A 22648-nucleotide genomic window follows, 5' to 3' on the forward strand; every position below is an offset into this window, starting at 1 on the left:
TTTGCACTTTGTCTAAAATCTGGTTATATACATGAAGGATTTTTGCTAAAGTTTGTTCTTGTTCCATTGTTCAAGTGTCTATCAATACCAACACTGCAGTGTCTTGATTAAAATAACTTTATAGTAAATCTTGAAGACAGTATAGCATGGAGAACATTGTCCTTGCTTTTCAAAGCAATTTGGCTACTATAAATCTTTTGCTTTTCTCTAATATTCTTAGAATCAGCTTGCCATATTCTACCAAAAATTATCAAGAATTCTTCAAGATTGATTTGAATGAATAGCTCAATTTATGAAGAATTGACTTCATTATTTAGTCAGGCAGCCTATGATTTCAATTTTTGTCTTCTTCATTGAACAATCCTTATATTTCCATTGTCTCAGTGTGTCATATTTTGGGTTCCCTTACACAAAACAGTGCTTAATTTTTTCTGATTGCTAGCATTGCTGATGATATTTTGCATGTTGATGTTGCATTTTGAAAACTTGCAAAACTCACCTCTTAATTCTTCTTGAATTTTATACATTTTATAGGACTTTCTGCTTAGACAATCATATAATCTTCACAGGCAGTTGTAACTCTTCCCTGCAAATCTATATAGATGCCTCTTATTTATCTTTCTTGACTTACGCATTGGTTGGAATCTTCAGGAAAATATTGAGCAGAGAGGTAAAAGCAGAAATCCTTGCCTTGTTCCTGACATGGAGAGAAAGGATTAGTCTTTCAATATTATGTATAATGTTAGCTGCAGATTTAACCTAGATGTCTTTTATACAGTTAAAGAAATGCTTTTCTGCTTCAAGTTTGATGAGAATTTTTTTTATTCAGGTAGAATGAAGAAGTTTGTCAAATGCTAAGCAACCACTCCTGAGGTAAATTCTATTTGACAATGATGTATTATATATTGATGTTTTATATATTGTTGGATCATTTTGCCAAAATTTTTATGACTTTTGCAAGTATGTTTGTGCATATTATTTACCTATAGTTACCTATAGTTTTTATTTTATAGCATCTTGATTTAGTTTTATAATTACCAGACTTAGCTGGTAATTATTACTGTCCTTACTTTATTAAATAACTTATGTAGATTTTGCATTTTTTCTTCTTTGATTGTTGGACAGCATTCACCAATGAAACCATTTAGACAACTAATTTTCTTGTAAAAGGATTTTTAATGGTAAGTTCATTGTTGCTAATAGCACATGACTCAGTGAACTTTATTAGTTTGTGCTTTTCAGATACTTTGAAAATTTGTCTAAAATGTCAAATATATTTGCATGCAATTTTCCCATTACAAATTTAATATCTTTAAAATTTATAGAGATGTCATCCCTTTGTTCCCAATACTAATAATTAGTGTCTTGTCCATGTTTTTCTTAATCAGTATGGATGGAGGTTTATCATCTTCTTAAATAACTAGCTTTCAGTGTTACTGAATTTTGTATTATTTTTTAGTTTCTCTTTTCAATCTTATCTGCTTTGCTTTTTGCTCTTTTCTTTATTCTACTTACTCTAGATTTGGTTTGTTCTTTTCTATTTCCTCAAGGTAAAATACAAAGTAATTGATTTTAACCTTTCCTTTCTAAAATATATGAGTCTGCACTTAAAGTTTCTTATAATACTGTTTTGTTTGCACTCTACAAAATTTGATATATGTGTTTCAATTTCATTTGGCTCAAAACCTTTTCTAGTTTCCTTTCATGGTTTTTATTTAACCCACAGTTGTTTAAATGTGTGATATTGAGTTTCCAAAATCGATTTTTATGTTTTTATGTGGTAATGGTACATGAACTATGACTTGAATAGTTTTGATCACATTGAGAATAATTTTGTGTTCTAGACTGTTTAATCATAGTACACCCTTTATGTAGCTGAATGTTTGATATATTGCTATGGTCTGAATATTTGTGTTCTCCCAATATCGATATGGGGAAACTGTATCGATAGGCGATGGGGCTTTTGGGAAGTAGTTAGGTCAAAAAGGCAGAGCCCTCATGAATGGAACTAGTACCTTTATAAAAGAAGTCCCAGAGAATGACTTTGTTCTTACCATGATATGATGGTAAAAATGATAAAACGTGTCTGAAGTAAGCCTTCACCAGGCACAGAATCTGCTACTTCCTTATCTTGGTCTTCACAGACTTCAGAACTACGAGAATTAAGATTTGAAATTTAGTTGTTTATTAACTATTGAGTTTATGAAGTTTTCCTACAATATCCCAAATCGACCAAGACATGTATATTCTGCTGTTAATTAGTGGAGTACTTTATAAATGTCTGTTAAGTAAAGTTGATAGTTTTAAGCCTTCTTCATGTCTGCCAATATTCTGTGTATGCATTCTATCAGTTTTTGAAAGAATAGTATTGGAATTTTCCATTTAATTATGTTTATAATTATACTTATAATTATATGTTTAATTATATTTATCTTTTCAGTTGTATAAATCTGTGCTCCATATATTTTGAAACTCTGTGATCTGGTTATTAGTATTTATGACTGTTAAAACTTGATAAATTGACCACATATCATGATATCATAACCATTTACTGCTATTATTTATTTTCATGGCATAATCACCTTCATGCCTGGTAATAGATTTACTAACATTAGTAAAAATATTAATATAATGTAGCTTTCTTTTGGCTAGTTTTAGCACTATATATATATATATATATATATATATATATGAGTTTATATTTAAAATGTATTTAATATAGGGTACATATAGTTGAGAGCTGTCATTTTATATAATTTTATAGCTTCTGCCTCTTAATTATGGTTTTTGCATCATTTATACTGAATTTAATTATTAATAAAGGGTTTTAAATTATCCTATTTTTATTTGACTCTTTGTCTGCCTTCATTTTGGATTTAGTATTTTTTTACATTTCTGTTTTATCTTCTCTGGTGGCTATTGTTGCAGTTTGGGTTATTTTACTGTTTACTTTAGAATATGAGGCTATGAGTTTACATAGTCTACCTTCAGGTAGCATAACACTATTTCATACCTAGTATAGAGTTTGAAAATATTGTATCCTAGTGTGCTTTTCCCCATGCCTTGCCTTTGTGCTATGGTCCTACAATATATAACTTCCCATCATATATTAATTTTGTGCTATTCTTAAAGAGTAAAATCGTTTTTAAAGATACTTATATAACAATAAAATGTCTTCTTTTGTTATCTGTGTTGTTACAATTTCTGTGTTCTTTACTTGTATAAACCCAAATTCTATCTGGTATTATTTTCTTTTTGTTTGAAGGCTAGTGAATCTCACAAACATCACCTTCTTCTTTTTTACTGTAAATGGAGTTACTTGGTTGATAAATAGATAAGGATTATCATATGTAGATTTATTAAATGGAAGTCTTGGTAGAAGCAAGGTCAATAAGGAAAACAACTATAATCTTAGAATAAATATCTATTTTAATGAAAAACACTAAGTAGCTCTTTCTAAGATTATTGGTGCTTCAGAAAATAAAATTTGCACAAAAGTTCTCTTCTATGGAACCATAGTACACATAGTAAGCAAACATTGTAAGTATACATAGTAAGTGGGGCATTAACTATGTGAGAGTCATATTTGTTCCAGCTGAAGGAACACCTGTCTCTGCCATGATAGCCACATTGTTCATAGAGATAAGTAGTTGGAGAACAAAGTTTCTGGCAATTGTCAAATAAGTTAATCTTTGATATAGCTACCTAAAGCCTTCTCTATAAGGTGAAACTTTTGTTGTAAATTTACATGGAACCCAAATGCTATCAGATCCTGAGCACATGTTTTTGTTTTTTTGGTGCCACTAGAGTTTGAACTTAGGGCTGTGTCTTGCAAAGCAGTCCTTCTACCACTTGAACCAAACTCCAGACCACCAAGCACACTTTGAATAGCCAAGACATGTCAAAACTTCTTTGTCATCGTTTCTTCATTTGTGATACTTCCAAATCTTAATGTAAGGATCTACACAAACTTTTACCCTCAGCTCATAAATCTGTTAAATTACATGTAGTCATTTCTTTTGGGGAATAATTGGAGAATGGGCAGTATAGTACATAAACTTCTGTCAGTTGAGTATATTTCCCCATTTCATCCATCAGGTTATAATAATATCACAAAATTACAATTCTGTATCTGGTCAGACATCTTGCATAATCATTTATAGCCTCTAAAGTGAGTTGAGCATCAAGATGCTCCAAGTCATGCACACCTTCCAAAGGGAAAAACTGGTGGCCTATATCTTGAGCTTCCCATCATGGTGTTCCTCTGACAGTAAGATTCTCCCGGAATTATCTTGAGATAACCATTGTGATGGGCATGCTATGAACTTCCTGTCAGATTGCCATACTCCTACAAATAAAAAAGCAGCAGGGATTTGTGCTAATTTTCCAATTTTAATGGAAACAGTTTTAACATCAAAATGAAAAACAAAGGGAATGTGGCTTCTTGATTATTGGCAATCAGAAAACCTCCTGTCCAACTGCCCAGTGGTCCCAGGTACCTGGGGTGGTGTAACAACCCAATAGGAATTTAGAAGATCTGGGTTTCTATAATGTTTTTGTACCATAGACTGTTGTTTAATTTCCCTCTGCTTCATTTTCTACTTTTAAGATGGAGTATAGGCAATTGGATGTCTTCCATCCCTAGCTCAAAGTAGAGTCTTATCTTAATGTCAATTTATCCAACCTGGAGTCAACAGCCATTTTTACAAATTATTTCCTTTCACCAGTAAGTTCCAGTGATTACATGGATCACTAGTTATTGTTTTAATCTGGAGCCAATTTCTAATAATCCCGCAATGGTCTATGTAAATAGAGGCATTTTATCAATTGTCAGTTGCCTGAATATGTATTTGTGTATTTCTTTAGGGAAAGATGTTACTTTAAGGTCCTTCAGGATGGATGTCCATCAATACCTTACTTTGATAATCAGGTCTCAGATTTCAGGAGGGACTATAATTTTCTAAGTATTTCAAATCAAATCTGTCTTCATGTTCAGGTAATTTTACATATTACATGCCCTTGGGGACCTCAGCAGACTTTCTATATATTGAGTTTAGGAATCATTAGTCACAATCATTAGTCATCAACCAATCTCTCTGATTGCAATGCAGGTTATGTTGACTATTACAGGAGACATGTTCAATGTATCTCAGTCAGTTAAATGCCACTCTATGGTCTTGTTTACCTCAGACCATAGGTAATGGTCTATTACAAATACAACTGGGTACCCTATTTAAATTGTAGTATTCCTCCTATTACAAATACAACTGGGTACCCTATTTAAATTGTAGTATTCCTCCTGTATGATGATGCTTGCATTACTGATGTAGTTTTAATGTCATTGTGAAAAAAGTGAGCACTCTTAACTCCCTAATAGAATGTAAGTGCTGAGTACCGGATGATCCATGCATAAGTTTATCCCAGCGTTCCTATCTGCTTATGTCCTCAAATTTCACTTGGCACATTATACTTCACTCTATCTGTTTAATTCATTGTCATATTAAAATGACAATTAATGAATATTTAATGAGCACAGTAGTGAATGAGCATTTTCATTTTGAGGTCTGAAAACAATGGAAGTTGGTGGAAAAGAGATGAATTCACTCTTCCTATAGGTGTGTCTCTTTTAGAAGAATTATTGTAGTATGTTAATGCTTAAGTATGCATTCTTTCTGCAGTGAATTCTAGTTGACACCAAGAATACATATACATAAGTATTTATATATAAAACATGTTTTTTCTTGTTAATAGATTACTTAGTAATTTTGATCCCATTAACTTTTACTCTTTATGAGTAGATTACATAGTAATTTTCTTAATAAAATGTATTATAAGTTTGTTACTAAATGCAATATTGGCATTTGAATATGTCTAAAAATTAGAATGACTCTCAAGAAAGAACCTTTCTGCTGAGACTCTCCTTTAAGAAGTTTTCTGATACATACTTCAAGACATTTAGTAGAACGTACTGAACAACTCCTTTATAACACAAGGACTCCTCGGAGTCTCTGTGCTGCTCTGAAAAATGCTGCAATTTCCCCCGGAGCTAATTTTTACAGAAAGTAAATCTTGACCTTATTAGTTGATTACTGTATATTTTAACTGAGTTACCAGATGAAAGAAGTTGCACATTTTCTATTTTCCTTATAGCTCTTTTAATAATTAAATCAAAATTTAACTGAAACTAAGATTGCTTTTAGTGCCCCTTAACTGTTCATTTTTCTACAAAATAGAGCCACATAGTGTTGAAATGGGAGAAGATTTATAAATAAACCAGAAGTAGGTCCAATCTCCCATGCCATCACTTGGCAAGTTGTCTGGGCTTATCCAAGCTACTTAGTGTAAAGGAGAATTATTCTTCATTTCACTTCAGCTGAAGCAAAATGAAAACAAGACATTCCCGAGAATATAATCATTTTCTTGCATTAAATAAATATGAACACCTCTGTTATAAGCAAGGTAGGATTTCCCCCAGAAGCCTCTCTCTGAAATTCCTTATGTTTAGAAGATAACAGATAGTATCTTCAAAAGCATTATCCTACATGAAATTCATTTCTCAATCCTTACAATCTTCCTGGAATTTCTTGTGGATAAATTGTTCTTAATTACATTCCTATTTGCTTTCAGTCTTATCTTCTGAATTAAATTTAGCATTACCATGTGTCCAAGCAAGTCAAATAGTTTTACTAAAATTTCCAGACTATTTTTAACAGAGAGAAAATTAAATGGCACATATTTCTTCCTACCTACCCTCCTTGCATCAATGAACATTTCAGACCAAGATTAAATATATAAAACAGCACAGTGTATGAACATTCAGAGAAGTTTCCCCCATTAGCTAAAACTTAAAACATTTGAAACTGGTTCTGAAGCAAAGTATATTTCTCCAAATTGATCATGCCTGAAGAATATAAAAAGACTATTTTTAACATCCAAAAGAAAGTTAATTTGAAATGAAAGAGGAAAGGAGGTATAGTATTTTTCTGTTGCTTAGTGACAAAGTACCCCAAATTTAGCAGTTTAAAACAACACCTGTTCATTAGCTCTCAGTTCTGCATGTCAGAGGTGTTGTATGACAATGCTGGTTTACTTTATAGAATATCACAAAGCTAAACCATGTTACAGAACTGATTTCTTGTCTAGAGGCACTGGAGGAAAATCCACCGCCAAGCTCATTCTTATTGTTGGCCATATTCAGTCCCTAAGTTTTGTAGGACTGCAGTCTGTTTCTTTAATGGCTGCCAAACAAAGGCCACCTTCAGCTCCTAAATACCTCCAACATTCATTATTTGGCATGTAGCCCCTTCAACCTTCAGGTTATCAATTGTGCCTTGAATCCTGATGCTTCTCTGACTTCTTCCATCTCTGTCTTCCCAGACCCATATTTGGAAAGCTAATGTGGGAAAGTCAGGTCTATCTAGAAAATCTCCCTATTTTAATATCAATTCATTTGGAACCTTAATTATGTGTTTTATATATGAAAAATCCCTTGGACGTATAATGTAACGTAATCATGGAAGTGATGCCTCAAATAGTCCTAAATCCACCCATACTCAAAGACAGATTATACAGGAGTGAGGATCATTTGAAGTCCTTTTAGAAGTCTACCTACTATGTGCATAAATTTGATAAAGACTACTGAAAATTTCTCCTTTGAACTACTTTTTTTTTCAGACAATGCCAAAATAACCATTTGTTATTAACAATTATTAGCCATTTACATGGTTATTAAATATCAAGGTACAATTTTATTCTTAGTTTTTAATGTAACAGGAATGTAAATAAAAATCAGAAAATTATTCATAGATATGAAACTACAATAGTCCCCAGGAATCAACTTTTTAATTATTTTTCTTGTAAAGTATTTCAATTTTATTTAAATCATGCTAGTTTCAGTCAGTCACACATAGAAATAAAGACCTTGACAGTCAAGTAGCTAATGAACGCAATTGAATTTTCAGCACCTTGTCATTTGCTGCCATCTCTGCCACCACTTCTGTGCTCCAGGGAATTTAGCTATTTGAAAAGGGTCAAAGGGCCTGAAATGGTATGGGAGCTGGCATGTGGAATGACACCATCTTGACTGAATGTTAAGTGTGCTAGAAAAGAGGAAAGAGAATAATTGCAGTTCAATCATAAATTTGAAAAAGAAAACATGATGTGATACATGTAATCTGCTAATGAAAACACAAAAACACATCTATGTGTACTGTATGATTCATTTAAAAGTCAGAAAAAAACCCAGTTTTCAAACAAGGAAGAAGTGCCTCAACACAAACCTTACATTTTGTTGAATTTTTGTTGTATGCTGGCATAAGTACATGCATATTTGTCATATTGACTGTTTATTGAGAAAGGATTTAAGTCCTTTCAAATCATATTTTCTATCTAAATATTTGAACCCTCCCTCCTTTTTCCAAATCCATTTAGTTTCTATGTCATAAGAATCTGAAATCAACCTTAAACTTCCTCATTTGGCTAAAATAACAGAAACATCACAAAAAGCAAGTGCCTTTACAGAAGTGAAGCTAAAACAAATGATGTTCATTACAAATCCTCATAAATTTCTTAGGAAATGTTTGTAGAGTTGCATATGTAAGGATTTTTAGGCATCTTGCACATTGTTAGGTATTTACAAAACAACAAAAAAAAGTTTATAAACATTCTCCTAGATTTTAACATGTTTTCTCTGAGGCCTCAGAAATTGAGTTCTTTCTAATTTTCTGGAACTCCTGTGAAGCTATCTAGAGCCTGGAGTTATTGGTACTTGGTTCTTAGAGAGTATATTTAATAATAGCTCCTGATGGCAGAGTATCACTGTATTTCAGAGATTGTCCTCAAAACCTTCTTCCCTGAAGCCATGAAAGTAAGATTGTTCTTTATAATAGGTGAAAAACTAACATCAGAAACATTTGGCAATTTCCATAAAGTAGTTACCTGCAAAGTAGAAATTATTTCGTTTCTGGACTCCCTAAATCTTTAAGGGTAACCAATCAGATTGAAAACATGAAGATCTAAAATAGAAGAACAAAAGTAAATGTCTGCTCAACTATTTCTATATTACAATCTTCATTCTTTTTAGTGGACGTTTTAGACTTCTTAAACACTACTCATTTTCAATTTATACCAGTTCTTTGCTCCTTCAAAGACACTTGGGGTGTATTTTGTAGCCATTGCCTCATAAGTATAATGTTTCAACTCTTAGCAAAGAAATTGTGTTTTTCTGCAGTAATCTGAAACATATGAAATGATTTCTTAAAATAGGAATAGAGTGCCTTAGAAGCAAAGGATACAACCACTTGTCCATAGCAGCTGGATATTATGCAGAGAGAATAGGGGACATAATGGAGGATTCACAAAGAGGATGGGACAGTCTGTGTGAACTGGGAAGAGTTCTACAAGAGAGTCAAATTGCACCTGGGGTCTCCATGGCACAGGAAAAGATTAATGAGGATACAGATAATAAGATTGCCTCATGGCAGGTAAAACATCTGTAAAAGTAATGTCAGAATGGAAAGACTGAAAAGGACAGTTATTAAACCCAGGAATGGAGTGGAAGAGAAATTGAGAGTTGAGAGTAGGAAATTTTGAATAGCTTGATCTTAAGTTGTTAAAATAATTTCTAATGTATTAAAAAAACCAAAAAACTTTTAAATAAATTTCTAAAAAACAAATAAATAGAGGTGAATGCTCTGTGCTCCGTATTCTTACAATGAATTCATACTTTGACTATGTTTTTTTTTTGCATAGCACTGTATAGTTGAATATCTGTAATTATTAAAATTACTTGAAGGTGGTATAGTAGTTCTTGTGTGTAATCTTAGAATTCAGAAGGCTGAGATAGAAGAATTGTTTCTTCAAGGCCCTCCCAGGCTTCATAAAGAGGCAGAGGCTAGTATGAGCTACATTGGAAGACCCTGTGCCAAAAAATTCAGTTATTTGACTTCACATTTTAAGACACCATTATTAATTCAAGATCCCCTTTTGCTGCAAAAGACATAGCATTCTTCCATGAAGGATATTTGTCAAAAAACACTTGTATATGAATTATTGCTTATCTTTCAAACTCTTACAAAGTTTAAATTTATTTTTAACTGATATACAATGACATAAAACTATACATATCAGCAGGGTGCCATGTGATGCTTTGATACATGTATATATTGTGTAATGTTCAAACTAGGTTAAGCATACCTACATCCTCAAACACATCATTTCTTTATAGTGAAAACATTCAAATTCTTCTCTTCATTTATTCAGGTACTTCTCTCCCCACAACATGTAAGCTTATTTATTGAATGAATAAAAGAGAAAATAAGTAGGTGAAAGACTATTTTGCATATCTCTATATTTTTTCTTATTTAAAATTTTTATTACCATATTATTTTTGTACTTGGGTACATTGTGTTATTTACAAAAGTGATTACAATATATTTTAGGTAAATTCACCTCCTCCATCATCCTCCCATTTTCCTCTCCCCCTTCTTAGAACAATTTAAACAGTTCTCATTTTTCCATTTTCATACATGAGTACATAATATTTTCTACCATATTTATCCTCCTTCACCCTTTCCTTGCATCTCAAATTTTTAGAAAGAATTGAATCTCAAATCTTTACATGCAAATATGCTGTTCATACAATGAATGGGTAACCAATGAACTAAAGAACCATACAGCATAAATTATGTTCACTCTTCTAGTAGCAGGCTATTAATTTATCTTTTTGAAAGGACCATTGATGAGGCCAAAATTGCCAAAAGGAAGAGTGGCATTGAACAATGTTCACCACTAAGTAGTCTTTATTTAATTGACATTTGAGGCATTTTCAAAGGATGGCTACTCAAAGAGATGCATAGTAGCCTTGTGCTGAGCACTATTTAATTATTTCAGTGCTCATCTGTCACATTAGCACTTTCCTGTCTCATTTTCAGTGCCCCCAAAGCAATGCAGTTGATGGATTATGGAAAATAAATCTAGTGTGGAAATACTGATAATTTGCTCTAGGTCAAAAAAAAGAGGCAAGAATAATTTGCAAATACAAAATTGCTAGATGTGGTGCTTGCTGCTCTGTAAAAGGTGGGAGGGAGCTTGACAAGAGACAAGATTTTTCAGCTAAATCTGCAAATCAAAAATTTACCACCGTTCTAAACCCTTTTAACCCATCAGTTAATCCTAACAATGACCCAATTTTCAGAACATTGAATATGTGTGGCTACCTAATCACATTATCTCACTTTTCTTTTGCGAACTCTGAAGTGGGAAAGATATATGGATAAATGCAAACATTATTAAAGCACAGCTGCCCATATTTCCAATTTTCTCTGGAAAACAAGTGATTTACAGCATGATGAGATCAAATCTCCCTCCATGGCATTGTAACAGCTATATTTTAAAACTCAGTTAGAGGAAACGTGCAATAGCCCAGGCTGAAGGCAATAACGTCAGATCCTTGAACAAATCTGGTTAAAGTGGATGCAGAAGGGAGAATGATCTCATTTCAGAAAACAACAATGAAAATGAGACTGTTCAGCAAAGAATTAAGACTGTGAGGGTTTAGTGTCATCTCTTCCAATATGTCTTTTGTTAGCTAACTCTCCACTCTAAACTACATTGAAAATTTACTTATAGAGAATAATAGATAGCCTGGAACTGAATTTGGGTCTTTCACCCGTATATCAGGTTGGCCCATTCATGAACTTAGTTTGGGTTTTTTCTGCCTCTGTCAGATGGTCATTGTTGATGAAGATGTTGGTGTGACCTGAGGGAGTAGGTTTTATATCTGTGCCAACTCTTTGCACAGACTACTGCAATCACTGGCTTGCTCAATTCCAATCTCACATGTACATTATCCATCTTCTGATAAATTTCTATCAACCTGGCTTGATTTACATCTTGATGGGTCTTATAATATTCAATATATGAAAGCTATTTGATTTTCCAGTCATACACTCAGTTTCTACTACAGCTCCATAGTATGTCATGAATTGCTTTTCAAATGATATACAGATTTCCATGCAGATGGTCTGGCCTAGCTTCATAACCTTATAGGTCTGTGCTGTGGTCCTCCTATTCTTACATGCCCAGAACTCCATTTGGCATCATTTTCTACTGCAAATGCCTCTATTTCCATGGTTGTGCCAGATGACATGCCTCAAATGACATGACTGTCATGTGTGTATCACACTGATCTTTCTTCTTTGCTTCACTCAAAGTCAGTAGTCTTACATGTAATCCAGTAAATATGCCATAGCATTATTTACAAGTTTAAAACTTGCTGTCAACAAATGGGTGTCAATATCAATGGGTAAGAGGTTGAGGAGAAATATTAGCATACTTTCCTAGTATCTCCCTAAAAACATACTGCTCACTTATTAAAAAAAATAACTTCTGAGTGAAGAAACTCACCATATATCTCCTTTGCAAGCAATCAAGGTTAACACACTAGCAATCAATAAACTTCTGTACTCTGTATTCTCACAGGGAAAAATGTTTCATAATCTCAATCTGATCATAAGAAAATATCAGACAAACCCAAATATTCTACAAAGTAACTGTTAAGTGCTTATCAAATGTGTTAAGGTTATGAACCATAAGGAAAGAGTTAGGAACTCTCAAAAATTGAAAGAAACAAAGCAATCACAACAATTAACTGCACTGTGATGTCTTGAATTAGATCCTAAAAAAGTTAAAAAATTAAGAGAAAAACTGGTGAAATCCAAGTAACCTTTATAGGTTATTAAATCCATTTAGCATTCTACCAATGTCAATCTCCTGACTTTAAAAACGCTACTGTGTTTATGCAAATTAATATCAGAAGAGTATCAAGGTATAAGGTATATGTGAATATATGTACAGTTTATGTAAATCTAAAAATAGTTTAAAATAAAAAGGTAAAAGTAGTCTAAATATACAAAAGTAACTGGACTACCTACTTTATTTTTAATCCAAATTAGATTAAAAAACTAAGTTCCAACTGCAAGCTGCTTGCCAAAAACATATTTTTAATATAAGACACAAATAGATCCAATTCAAATAACACTAAGTGCATGAAAGCTGATGTAGATAATATCAGACAAAGAAAACTTATGACAAGAAATATTGCCAAAGGCCAAGAGATATTTCATGGTGATAGCAGGTAAATGTTTTAAGAAGCCACAAAAAAGCCTAAATGTCTATAAAAGACTTTGATGATACACAGAGTAAACATCAACAGAAAAAAAAACTAGAAGAGGAGAAATATGAAGAACCAAATTTGAGATTTATTAGTCTTGGTAATATTTAGAAAAGGGGGTGCAATAATTTGAATGTGCTCCCAAAAGTTTATGCATTGGAAATTTTTTCCCCAGTAGGACAATGCTGAAAAATGGAAGCTTGAAGAGGTGGCTGCTGAGCACTCTGCTTACTAAATTTATTAATGTCCTTGTTGTCGACCTAGTTTGGTTATCACAGAAGTAAGTTCCCAATAAAAGGATGAGTTCAGCCCACCTTTCCTGTCTCTCACTTGCTCTCTTGTGCCCTTCTGCTTTCTGCCATGGAATGATGCATTAAGGAAACCCTTTCCAGATGCCATGCCATGCTCTTAACTTCTCAGTATCTGGAACTATAAGCTATTAAAATTTTGTCTTTATAAATCACCTAGTTTCAGGTATTCTGCTATAGCAACACAGTATGGACATAGACAGTGGGTCAAATATCAGTGAAAACCCAGCCTAATTAAATAGTTTACTGAATTGACATTTTTAAAACACAAGCTTCAGCAACAGAATAATAAATGCTTTTACCTAGTAATTAAAAAAAAAAAACAAAGATGGAGACAATCTTAAAAACCTGACCATGTAATTCTTTCATTTCAAGGTATTTTTATTTAATCCAAAGAGCAAGGAATAGACAATGAAAAAAATTAAAAGAGAATCAAATGATATGTCTGGTAATTAATTATACATTATGTATTTGGCAAGATCTACCCCAAATATCAGGAGACTGCTAAGCAAAACAGTTTTACAGCTTTGGTCCATGAAAATTAAGAAAAAGAAAACCAAACCAAAAGGCTATCATCATCAAATCATTTCAGCATATAAAAATAAAATTTGCAGAACCAACAGATATCCTTAGGTACATGTTGGGCCTAACTAAGAGTGAGAAACAGAGAAAGAACTATGCTAAAGCCACCTCCAAAACACACTCTCTGTCACACACACACACACACACACCACACACACCACATACACACACCACACACACCACACACACACCACACACATACCACACACACACACACACCACACATACACACACACCACACACACCACACATACACACACACCACACACACCACATACACACACCACACACACACCACACACATACCACACACACCGCATACCACACACACACACACACCACACATACACACACACCACACACACACACGCAACACACACACCACACACCACAAAACACACACACCACACACACCACACACATGCAGAGCTGAGTCAGGAGATCTTTTTCTGACTCAGAATCTTCTAATATATTCTTGTAGAATGAATGTGGTTTCCTAATTTGTTGTTCTCTCTTAACCACAAATTCCACAGTTTAGTCACACTATGATTTTGCAAAATCCTAGTCTTCAGTGTAGGAAGGGAAGTTAAAGGTAGGTGTTTTAGGAATTTTATGTGCTTTGAAATTTATCTCTTTAAATACTAGATATTTCTAGACCACCAGTCAGATAGATAACCCCAAAAGCTACAATATAACCTGGAGGTACATGTTTGGACCAAGTACAGTTAGAAAACAAGAACTGTTACAAGCACGGAGATTTTATGGCAAATTGAAGTGATTCTTCTCATCCTTCAGTTTCATAAATTAAAAGGTAGACCTAGATCATGCAAAAACATTACTTCCTCCCTGTAATTTCTTTTGTCTCTATTTGGGTCTTATATCTTTTTGGGACAACTAAGAGGGATCCATTTGCTGGCTTTGCTTACCTCATGCCTGAAATCTTTTAACTTTTAGATTTATAGTCTAAAGAAACTGATGGAGCAAAATCTGACCTGACTTGAAATGTAAATGTTGACCCAGTTTTCTCTTCCATGTTGCTTCCTCAGTACTGATTTGTGTGAAATGGGAACAGATGGCAATGCCTTACTTGTAGAAAAAAATCTTTACCACTAAAATGCTCCCCTTCACTCAATAACATATTGCTGTCAATAAATGTTTCATTCACTTCATTTAATTACTCTGTCTCAGAATCCTTTGGCCATGCAAGTTAAATAAAAAAATTAAGTAGATAGTATTGCTCTGAAAAGAATGTGGGAAAATAATAATAACATAAACCATTTCAATAGAGAAATATTAGAGACTATAAGCTTGTGTCTCAGATTGGAGGGCAGTTGAAGAGAGGGTGACAAGCATTTAAAACACACAACTGTATGCTCAGCAGCCAACACAAACCAGTCTCTAAGCAAACTGAAGAATGATGACCCAAGAAAGCCTCCACAGTCTGAAGATGGGACAAGTGTTTGCTGACCTGCACACACCCTGAGTGGATTATTATGATGCATGTAAAATAGTTTACTGAGAAACAAGTCTAATGTTTCAAATTCTCAAAGAACTGAAAAAAGTAAAGTGCAGAATAAAAGTTATTTTAGTTGCTCCACAGGTACCAATTAAAGGAAATAGTCAACTGTTACTATTTAAACTATCTGTGCAGATGCTTCTTCTCCATAGGAAGGATATGAAGAAAGGCTTTAAAGCTTCCATTTCCCCAGTGCTCACCCTGGGGTAGAAAAGTGATTTCTTCCCTCGCTCCCTTCCTTTATTTGTTCCTTTCCTCTCTCCTTTCCCTCCCTTCCTCCCTTCCTCTCTTCTTTCCCCTACACCTTGAGGCTTATAAATAAGTTTCTTGATTAGACACATCAAATTATAAAACAAGATCTCTCTCTGCCCCATATTAGACATGACAGACATAAATTCTAAGTGACCTATGCACTGGTATCAATCTGGATAATAGGGGAAACATGAATTCTCTCCAGGTCCCAAAGTTGTATTTCCTAACAGTGGTCCCAAGGTTGAATTGCTAAAATGAAGCCATATAATGAACTGAAATTGGGGCAGGGCAGTAGTACCAATATGACCATCATCAACTCTATTCTTCTGCATCAGTTCTAAGATTCCTCTAGCATGATCTGCTAACCTTATTTAGGCTGCCAAGAAAGCTCTGAGTGAATTGTTAATGAAAGATTCTGATTGCATGAAGGATAACAGGATACTTTACCTATCAGAAGGTATACACTGGATTCCTTCTCACTCTTCCTAGATATCAAATATCAAGAAGGTTATTTAAACTTCTCTGAGTCTTCTTTTCATTATTTAATAAATAGTGATAAAAATAGTTCCTCTAAAACTTGAAATATTTTTGAAGTATTAGATGATCTGAGAATTAAATGAGGTGAAATATGTGAAAGTGTTGTGAAAAACAACAAAACTCTTTGTCTATAGCACAGAGGGATTCATGGGAGGTTGGTTCTGGGACTCCCAGAAGAAATAAAAATAAAAAGATATTCAACTTCCTTACATAAAATGATGTAGTATAACCTATACAATCCTTCCATATACTTTAAATCACTCCTAGATTACTTACAATATCAACTGTCATGTAAATGCTATATAAATAGTTGTTATTGTTATATTGTGTTATTTAGGGAATAGTGTGAAGAAAATTAAGTCTGTAATTCTCACTACAGATGAAATTTCTTTTCTTTTTCTAATATTTTTCATCAACAATAGGTTTAATCCACAGATGCAGAACTCATGGATATGGAGGGCTGAATGTATTGATTCTGTTTGTCAAATTGAGGGCATAACAATAATTGATCAAGAGCCAGTATTGAAAAAGTCAGACCTAAGAATCTGGCTACCTGGCCTCTTTGATTTCTCACTGTGCCATCTATTGAAAACTGTACTCTTTAGCATATTACTTAACCTATCTATTCTCACTGTTCTCACCCATAAGTGGAGGGTTTGGTGAAGGTTTAATGAGATAATACATTAAAAGATTTTAGAATGTTGACTGATATGTACTTCATCTAAGCAGATTTCATGTATAAAAATCTATGTCTGAAAAGAATGATTCTACTGCAAATAACAAAATGAACTATATATATACATACAGTTTATACATACACAGTATATATATACCCAATTTAGGCTCTACCCACAATTTACATTCATTTACTACAAAGTAGATATTTACCAGAAAATTCTTTTGCCAAAAGCACTGAGAATCTTAAAAAAAGAATTATACTTGAGGATTGAAATTACACTAGAGTCGGTCTAATTTCTACTTACAGAAATTCAGTTTAATTGGTCAGGAGATGAATGTCCTGTATTTGTGTGATGTATTTACATTCTCCATTCTCCAGCCCTCAAAATTTATAAATTCTTGGGCTGGTAGAGTGGCTCAAGTGGTAGAGCGCCTGCTTAGCAAGCATGAAGCCCTTAGTTCAAATCCCAGTACCGCCAAAAAAAAAAAATTTACAAATTCTCTCTTACAGTTTTCATCTCTTCTTTGTTTTCAAATTCAGAGCAAGGTCTGTATTTTCATTTTAAGTTTTATTTTTCTGATATCTTAGCAACATTTCTGAGAATTTAGCTCTACTATTGCTTTTTTTTTTCTCATACTTATTTTAATTCTGCTTCTTCAAAATGTCTTTGTAATTGTTCCTTACTTTTTATTGGTGTCTGCCAGTTTTGGCTCCATTTTTTTTGTGGTGTTAATAATGGAACTCAGAACCTTGCAAGTGCTTTCCACTCACCTAAACCTCTAGCCCTCAGCAACTTTTCCAACAGACTCCTTTTATATTGTCTCTCTTATTATAATCTTTCATTTAAGAATTTTCTTGAAAGCAGATAGTAATTCTTTCAAACTCGGCTAAGAGTTCAGATTTTGGGATCGTACTACTTGAGTTTGAATCCTAACTTTGCCATTTAAAAAGTCTCTCATGTCAGTTTCCTCATCTGTAAAATAGAAATAATCTTATAAACTGTATATGGATTATAAGAAATAATATACATTAAATATTTAGAACTCTACTGAGAAGTAGTTCTCAATAGGTAACTATTATTTTTTAAACTATTATTTTTTAAAAACTATTTCCCTTACAGTAAATACCTACAGACATACACACATGCATAGCTCTTCTTTTGCACTATTGAATGTTGCTTTTAAGCTTCCTCATATTTCAGATTTCATTTGTTGTTAAATTTCCCCAAAAAAATACAAAAAAGAAAGGAAACCATAGATCACGCTCATTAAAATATGTTACATTTTAATAAAATGTGCAAAAATCTGTACATTTGTGTAGCTTTGTTTGAGAAACGGAAAATAGAGGAGAGTCATATTTTATTAACATTGATTCCCTTGGTGAGAGTGAAGATAACAAGACTATTATGACTTTTTCATTTTTATAATACTTGAATTTTGTAACAAATAGAAGATAAGTAAAGGGACTTCTACCAATTGATAAATGTGAGGCTATCTTGAGCTGAAGAGCTTGAAAACAATGAAAAAATTATAATTATTGTGATCCTTGTATGATCTTCTTGAGTCACCAAGAGGTAGAATCAAAAATACCTAGGTCAAATGGAATTGCTTACATTTTTATACTGCTGTCTGGTCACAAAGGGAGTAACACAGTTATTATCTGACAAAGTAGTCCAATGGCTGCTCCTTGAACTTCGGGCTTTTATGATAACAAGTCTTAACCCTTTTATTGAACTAGAAAGTATCTCTTACAAACGACTAACTCTTTCAAGTAAATATAAATATGTAGGTAGTAGTATGCATAATTCATTTTCATTATGTTATATAATTTCATCTAATTCTAAATGGAGACATATTTTGAGGAAGCTAATCCCAAGTAAGTGATTTATGCTAAATCCTATTGACTTTAGTGTCCCAGGTAAGCTGTTGGCTCAATTACCGCTTCTCTACTTGCTTAAAAGTATTGCAATCCATGAGTGAGAGTTAATTTATGCCTTTAAATTCTGAAACTTATATGGCTCTCAATCCATACATAGAATTAAGTAAAAAACTTGATTTATTTGGTACAATTAAATTTAATACCTTACCTAGAATCCCCAGTTCCACCACTGAGGAAACCTTAGCCTCTAAGGCTAAGGATTTCTTCCCTATGGTCATATTACAACTTCAGTTTGAGGATCTTACACAAGTCAGGAAAGCTGGAAGGATTGAGAACACAGGTGTGGGAGGGGGAAGCAATCTGCTTTTCAGTCTGTTGTCCAGAATGATTTTTCCCTGGAACATCCATTATCCCCATCTTCTGGTTCTCCTCTGTTCCAAGACTTCTCTGCTCTTCTGAGCTATGATTCAAACATGGACATTTTTACCATACTGCTTACACAGCCACCTGCATATGTTTCAGCAGCCATTTTTCCCACTTGGGACTTGTGGTCTTCCCAGCAACACTTCAGTGTAATCTTTCTCTGCTTTTGGAACACATGGACCTCTCTATTTTGTTTGAAATTTCTCCCCATCCCAACATAGAGGTCTCTTTGGTGGGGTATTGCTTTCTTTGTGATAGCTTATTTAAAGATAGCCTGTCCCTTTAAATTCCATCTTCTAAGTATTTATTTTATTTTTATAAAGTAAAAGCCAGAAAGACTAGTGGGAAGTTGTGGAAATAGAATGATACATTTCAAAATGTTTGCTGTCCCTCCACCACACATGTTTTTACATGTCACAAACATCCTTTTTGCTAGACAACAGTAAACCTGGTAAAGTAGGACTTTGACATCCAAAAATATACTTTTGTTGAGTTGGGGGGCAGTGCTCATATCATATACCTACCAAGTGAAACTCTTTAATCAATATTTATTGAACATTTACTGTTTGTAAGTCCTCTGCATAACACAAAGTTATTAAAAACAAGAAAAGAAAGCCCTATCTAGAGAAATTTGCAATGTAGTGAAGAAGAAAGACTAGAACATAAATAACAGTACTGCAAAACCTGAAATGATTAATCTTTTCACATGAATCATAAACAAGGAGCTTTGAGAGTATGAGAAAGGGATTCATCTTAATCATTGGATCCGAGGGCTTCAAACCTAGCACTAAGTCGTCACAGCCTACCAGAAAAACAAATGATAACAACTTGGAATTTCTTCTGCTCTCTGGGCAATTTGGGGTGAGTCCAAAGGAGTTAGGACTTTTCAGCTCCAAGAAAATGCCATTAGAAGGTTCGAAACTCAAAGGTAGTGTTTTTGCTGTAGGATTTTTCACATAGATCCTGGCTTACTGTTAAAGCTCCACCTCCAGTACCACTTCCTGTCACAATCTATTTTCTAAAGATTGTGTTTTACAGACTCCAGGTCAGCCCCTCTCTCTCCTTATCTTTGCCTAATGAAGGTGATATGGGCTTGTTTCTGCATTTTCGTGTGCATTTTCATTAGTTTTGTTTTTTTTTTTTTTTTTCTTTTTCACCTGACAGACTGATTTCAAATTCTGAGCTCTTTTGTGCTTGGCACTTTCTGACTAGCTATCCTTCATTTAGAAGCTTTAGGAAAATGAAATAATCAGCATGGCAGAAAAGAAAAATGGGATTTCTGTTAAAAATGTTAAAACCTTAAATGTATATTACTAAATAATATGAGCTACAGGTAGTGTTTGATTCCAACTATATGATATTCTAGAAAAGACAAAGCTATGAAGACAGTAAAAAGATCAGTGAATGCCAAAAGTTAAGGAGGAAGGAGGGAAGAAAACATGAAGTACAGGAGATGTTTAGAACAGTGATACTATTCTGGATGGTGCTATGTATAGACCCATAGGTTATACAACATCAGCGGTGAGCCCCAATGTAAAGTACAGACTGTGGGGGAGAATGATGTCTCAAGGCTTATCAATTGTAGTAAGTGTGCATGTCTGGATTAGAATGTTGATGGCTATGGGGGCTGTGGGGAAACAGGGAATGGATGGAAACTCTGCTTCCCACTCAATTTTTCCTATGGAAACTAAGATTGCTCTAAAAAAAAGTTAATTCCACTAAAAATGAAAACTAAAATTATTCTTAAACATTGTTTCTCTACTCCATCAGTTGGTAAGTGATCCCATATTAATTTAGCCACAGTATGGCTTTCTGATAGTCTAGGACACTTCCTGTTATCTGTTAGCCTTGGGAAGAGACATTGTCTTTCCTTCTCCTTCTTAACGGAACACAAATAATAGGTAAATCTTTCACTACCCTGGTCTATATTTTTTTTTAAAAAAAGATTCACTCTATTCTATTTCCTGTAATAATTATTGTGCCTTGATGTATACTTCAAAGAGACACGGCACAGATATAGAATGGTCAAAAAGAAAAGAAAAAAATCAATATAGGGAAATATCACTTCTGATTGCTGTGAACAATTTCAATGTTCCCTAGTTGTTTTATTGCTCAAAGAAAAACTTTGGTGCTCTACAGGCTTATGTAGCATCATATAAATGTGTTTTTATGATGCTGAGAGAAGATAGCCTGTCTTGTCCAGTCACCATGGTAACCTCTAAAAGCAAAGATTATGTCTGATTAGGTTGCCCTTCTCGAGAGGAATTGACCAGAAAAAAATCTTTTGAAAAGTTTAAAATGAATGATAGGACGATACAGTACTAATTTTGCACAGCTGCTCTCCTCCTGGACTCTCTTAGTAAGAGTGAGTCATCTGGTTTTCTAGAACCTTTCCCAGTTGTTTCTAACAACAGCCTTCCTTTGTTGAGAATGCACCTCAGCTCAGTTCTTTGCAAAGGGTTATTGTCTCCACAGTCCTTAATCAGAATTCCAGATATCTTTGGTGATTGCTTATAAAGAGATTAGTGAATGTTCCAAAAGAAAAAAAATATGAGAAAGAAGTGAAACAAAATCTGCTTCAAAGAAGTTGTGATAGGAAGTAAAACACTCAATCATGTCTGTCCTACAAGGATTTGGGAAGCATGAAGATACCAGGAAGGTGGAAACAGTGAAGAAACTACTTACCTGTGAGACTAAAACTTCATTGGACATAATATTCTATAGTGGTGGATGTAGAATTCATATAATTTCAAAATAATCGCAAATTTTTGAGGTTTAATACTCTTGAAAAACTGAGTGTGGCTTAATATCATTCTAATTGTTACAATGTAAACCATGAGATCACTTATCAACTTAGTGTAAAACAACAATCTTTGCATTTGAATGAAAGATAAAAACTAAGAGTCATTCTTTTCTCTCTTTTTATTGAAAACAGTTTATTTTCTGATTGCACGTGATTACTATAATAAATCAGGAGAAACATGTAATAATATACATCAGAATTATAATAACAACTTGTTTGCCAGTTCCATGTGTACATGGAAATATGTTCTAAGATTCTCACTAAGCAAAGAACAAAAAGTTACCTAGCTGTGTTCAGTGAGCCAGGTCAAAAAATGTAATACTATGTAATGTAATACTATGCTGTTTTAAAAAATAATGAGAACATACTTACCTGTCAAATATACTCTACAAATACAAGTTTAAATGAGGGTATACCAAATACATAACGCTTATGATGTGTCAGATATATTTTAAATGTTGCTTGGATATAAACTTACCTCAAAAGAACTCCATTAAAC

The 22648-nt window shown here is 33.6% G+C and overlaps 1 long non-coding RNA gene across 1 annotated transcript in view; it reads right to left on the reverse strand.

Moving 5' to 3' along the window:
- Positions 1-436: 436 nt before the first annotated feature.
- The window catches only part of LOC141425561 (uncharacterized), a 35071-nt gene continuing 12859 nt past the window's right edge, over positions 437-22648 (reverse strand). Inside the window, exons 2-5 of the long non-coding RNA XR_012450537.1 lie at positions 8938-9014; positions 7965-8099; positions 2055-2153; positions 437-697 (exon numbers count right to left, since the gene is read on the reverse strand). This is a non-coding gene — a long non-coding RNA (uncharacterized lncRNA). The remainder of the gene's footprint in view (positions 698-2054; positions 2154-7964; positions 8100-8937; positions 9015-22648) is intronic.

Source organism: Castor canadensis, chromosome 8 (genome assembly GCF_047511655.1).
Source record: "Castor canadensis chromosome 8, mCasCan1.hap1v2, whole genome shotgun sequence".
Lineage (NCBI taxonomy): Eukaryota > Metazoa > Chordata > Mammalia > Rodentia > Castoridae > Castor > Castor canadensis.